This window comes from Suillus paluster (assembly GCF_016628075.1).
Source record: "Suillus paluster strain FC165 chromosome Unknown EDB91scaffold_273, whole genome shotgun sequence".
Lineage (NCBI taxonomy): Eukaryota > Fungi > Basidiomycota > Agaricomycetes > Boletales > Suillaceae > Suillus > Suillus paluster.
In genome coordinates, this window is record NW_024537833.1 from 6,347 (window position 1) to 11,589 (window position 5,243).

The window sequence follows — 5,243 nt, forward strand, 5'->3', positions numbered from 1 at the left end:
ACATATGTTTTCTTGCCAGTCATGGCCATTTTGACTAGATCTGACTACCGTCTACTAGTGAGAGTTGAGACTCGGGTTATTGGGATAAGGGCCCAGATCAAATTCAGCTGTTTCAAGCCCTCCATGACTGTAATCAATTCTGCAGGGCCCTTGAACTTGAGTCTGATATCCCTGGATTAAATCATTAGCCGCTGCATGAGTTTACCATTGCCATTTCAGCATGACAATTTTTCTCATATCACATCACCTTATTTCCCTTTGCTAATGGTTGATCTTATCATTCTTCACTTGTATCATACCACCAGTAGATGCGGCAGTTATCAATACTAGCTTTGCATGTTTTTGAATAATATTCCAGGTGAACAAGGGCCAGGGTGGTGGATGACAATGGTATTGAGTAAAAAAATGTGTCTCACGCTAAAATTAAATTTCTGCAAAAGTAACCTGATACTCATTGGCAATTGTATGGCTGCTCTGAGTCTATAGTCGGCTCCTTGGATGGCATCTTTGGTGGACTGCAAAATGGTCTCCATCTGACTGGGATTATTGTTAGAAAGCTCGTCAAGCAACTTGGTGAATGGATAAGGGTCATCCAATTCCTCTGTCTTGATATCTAGCAAACCACAGAATGTAGATGCAAAGCTTGACTTGACGAGGCCGAAGTGCTCCATTGATAGAATTTGCATGAGCTGAGGGAGTTAGGTTTATCTTGTAGTACATACCAACAGGATCATACAACAGATTTAGCAAGTTCTAATGTGAAAGTGAGTAACAAGCCAAATCATGTATTCTGTCCCCAAACCATGTGATGAACTGACAAGGCCTATCTTAGCTTAAGGTGGACATCAATTGCAAACTGTTGATAGAATACTCAACAAGATCAAGAAATACATGTCCAATGACATTCTGGGGCTGGCAGAATTGCTTTCCTGATTGATCAATGATGGCTCTGGCACTCAACTCCCCCAGTGACGGAATTCACACGGTTGCTTCCACCACCATTCTTGCATCATGAATTTGTCGAAATACTCCACCAAGAAACCTGTTGTCCTTGTTGTAAAGGAGCACCACCCTATGGATGTGACAGAAAGGGTTTTGAGCCAACAATTCTCATTGAACAAGGATGGAGATACCCTGAGTCTGTCTATTGGCCAGGAATTGGTATGTGATTCTGGGTATGCTCTTTGGGATTGTCCAATGACATACAAACACATAGGTTATGGAACTGAATCAATTATACAATTCATTACGCCTACTTATTCATCATCACAATATCTATCAGTGTACCTTCACTGCACTCATGGAGCTGCCACACCCATCAACACATATACCAATCTATATTGCCATCGCATATTACGACTGTGAGGTGCTGCTGGTATTCTGGCAAGAGGTGATAGATGATGCCCCTGTTAGAATAACTGAGTGAACCAAGCCACAAGTGAGCTAATAAGAGTGAACAGGACTATAGTCCAGTGTCAGTTGCTAAGGAGCAACCAACACCGGACTTGCTACCTATGGGCGAGTCTATGTAAACAAGCGTAAACACTACCTAAGGAAGTAAGGAATTCACATCATATGCTAAGTGAGAGTCCAATAGAGTGATCAACATTGTAACACAAGAAACTCGCACCATAAGGTGCTCAATCACCACAAATAACAGCCCCTGGTTCAGACAAGACATGGTGCTCGGCACATCTCAATTATCATTTTGTGATGGTGTAAGATAATAATGTTAGAATAACCAAGTGAACCAAGCCACAAGTGAGCTAATGAGAGTGAACAGGACTATAGTCCAGTGTCAGTTGCTATTGTGTTGTGTAAACTAATGAGTGTACTATACCTATAGTCCAGTGTCAGTTGCTGAAGAGCAACCAACACAGGACTTGCTACCTATGGGCGAGTCTATGTAAATAAGTGTAAACACTGCCTAAGTAAGTAAGGAATTCACATCACATGCTAAGTGAGAGTCCAATAGAGGAAGCAACATCATAACACAAATAACTCGCACCATAAGGTGCTCAATCACCACAACTAACATATACAACATATGTTCAATTTCCCACTGCCAATACCCCCATCTCCACACAAATTTGAGACAATCCAAAGCGTTGGCCATATTTCAAGGATGCTATTGGAGCAATTGACGGGAGTCATATACACGCATCCCCTCCCGCATCTTCACACCATGTCTACCAGAACCCGCAAAGGCTTTGTGTCGCAAAATTGCCTTTTTGCATGTGGTTTTGACCTTGATTTTACGTTCACGCTGACAGGCTGGGAGGGGTCGGCCACAGATGCATGCCTCTGGGATGAAGCTCTCCTTGGTGGCTTGAAAATCCCACCTGGGAAATACCTTCTTGCAGATGCTGGGTTCCCCTTGTGTCCGGAGCTTTTAGTGCCTTATCATGGTGTTCAGTACCATCTTGCTGAGTGGGGGTGCGCCAGTGTCAGGTAGGATTTCATTTTTTAAATGTGCACTCAACTGATGTAATATTTCAGACCAGTCAATAAAGAGGAATTATTTAATCTTCGTCATGCCTCCATGTGAAACATTATTGAACAGATCTTTGGTGTGTTAAAGCGACGCTTTCACATTCTCTTATTATCCCTGGAGTACAAGATACAGATACAATCCCACATTCCCACTGCACTTTGTGCCATCCATAACTACATTCAAATTCATGACCCACACGAAGGGAGTCTGCCGCAGCTCACTGTCATCAATGACAACCTTATGCATCAAGGGCAGCCTGACACAGCTGATCTCGCAGCCGATCTCACACATGCTAACCATGGTGATGTGAATGCGCATGCATTCCATGATTGCATAGCAACAAGCAACAGAGATGTGGGACGACTATGTGACTTATATACGCAAATGAGACTTACTAGACGTAGAACACTTACTGGAGATTGACAAGCTTGAAACAGATGATGAAGATGACTTCGGGCATGAGGGCGATGGCGAGGGCAAGGGCAATAATTCATAGGTCCATGTTATTGTAGTTCAAAAAATGAAACTGCATAGTGATACTACAATCGAGAAAGTTGTGCGCTGCACATTGAGTACTTCAGTAGAAAACAACAACAAAAACATGAAAATGTGGTAGCGCTACAATTTGATATCAGGTTGTGCCTGTAATACAATTAACCGCAAGAAGTCCAGACACATTCTGGGCTCTATGATTTGCAAGTAAGTACCACACACAGCTGGGCTCCCCATAAACGCATGCAAGAGAATGAGTTGATCTGATTGCGACAAACCCTCCTGCTCTTGCATTGACTGCAAGGCACGTGCTCTGTCATCTGCGATGCAACTGTCATCTGTGACAGCAAATGTTGTAGTGAGAGAATTAGTCAGACGGTTAATAGTGCCTTGGAGGTTCATCAATGCGGCAGTACTTGTGGCCTCCTTCATGGCCTTTTTGCCAGTGTTCCCCCGCGACTTGCTACTGCCCGTAGCCAATACTTTCAACTTCTTCGAGTCTTCTAATACATCAGTCATCCGTGATACTGAAGAATAGCTGATGCAAGAGGGAGGTGAATGATTGAGAACCATGTCAGAGTGAGAGCATTTTCCGGTGCTAGATGCTGATGAAAGAGGAGGGGCGACTCTTCTGGTGCTAGATGCTGACGAAAGAGCAGAGGCGACTCTTGTGGAGCTCTCAGCTCCAAGCCCTGGAGGGCTGGTGGGGAGAGTAAGGGGTGCAATGTCCCAACCAGAGTCATCGTTAGTATTCATCCTACTCGCATTAGCATCTTGGCAGCTGCAGTTGTGGCTGTGGCTGCTGGGTTATTTGCAGCAGCCTCTTGCGCAGTGCTGATCACCAACAGAATTTGTTCCATCTTCTCAAGATATTGCCATCCAGCATTTTTGTGGTCTTTCATGACTGCATTAGACTTTGAACAGACAGTGAGCATAAAGACCTAGAGATGATCACTGTGACATACCTTATTGCTGTCAATATATGATGTCCATTCTTCCTCAGCAGAAGGCCTCTGAATATTTGTGCCACATGTGTTGTCCCAATGACAGCCTGATCTGTTGCGCCAATAATTGATCTTGTTGAAGTGAACCTTTAGCTAGGTATTAGTGGGTCAGTGTGGCGCTAGTAGCTGAGTAGAGAGGTACCATACCAAGGAAAATTTGTTCTTACAATGTGTCCCAGTGTTCATGGGGCCATGTGTCTTCTTGCTGGCAATATCTATTGCAGCTAAACTGAAAGTATTGAGATTGAAGGTAGTTCCTGCAAGATTCGATCTGTGTTTGATCAGATAGTCCAGTAAACCATGAATCTCTGCTTCATTCAAGATGACTTTCAGTGCTGCTGGCACCTTGGATTGACACTCCTCTTGAGCGATCTGCATTATCTGAAATTGTGTACAGAGTATGATAGCAGCAACAGCTGCATAGATATGCTTTCAATATTGATGGTCGATATGATCCTTGGCAGTAGTGAGTGTAGTCATGGTCGGAAAGAAAGAAATTTCAGACTCTGCACCAGCTGGTTGTATGCCGCCAACTAGCATTTAGAAAATTTTGGCTCAATATTGGTTACCGAACTGGCTCTAAGGTGGAGTCTGAGGGGCTTGGCTTCACCTTGTGCACTGCACCCCTTACCTGAGTACATGCCCCTAATTTCGGATTGTACTCTGACATAAGTTCTATGAGCTCCAACAGGATGTCAGAGGGGAGACTCTCTGAAGGAGGGCCAACGGACTACCAGATGAGTGTGGGAAAGTCAGGCAGAAGTTGTGCTGTCCAACAGGGGAGGTGCTTGGAACCAACAGTAGAAGTGGAGCAGATGAGACTGCTCGGATGAAGTCCAAAGCAGAATGGAAACAAGGAGGTGTTAAGACCATGCTCAGGGGTCAGGCAGAGTCCAAGGGGCTTGGCTTCATTGTGTGTGCTGTGCCCCTTACCTGAGTATGTACCCTGATGCCTGTGGGCCAATCAACTCTACTGGGCACAGCTACACCTGGACCTATCTTGGATGGCCCATCTTACTTGGCAGAATTTCAACTTTGGGTGTCCATATAATATGGGAAGTATTCACTGTATTATGTGATCAATCCAGGAGGAACAGGAATAAGCAGAATCCAGGATAATATTTGAACTTAGGACATACAGAGTGTTACAGGAGGTTTATATACTGTAGGTATCCAGTAGGAGAATCAGTAAGCAAAGTCCAAGGCTATGTGCAGAGCACGTGGAAAGCTGATTAACACAAAAGATGGATCAT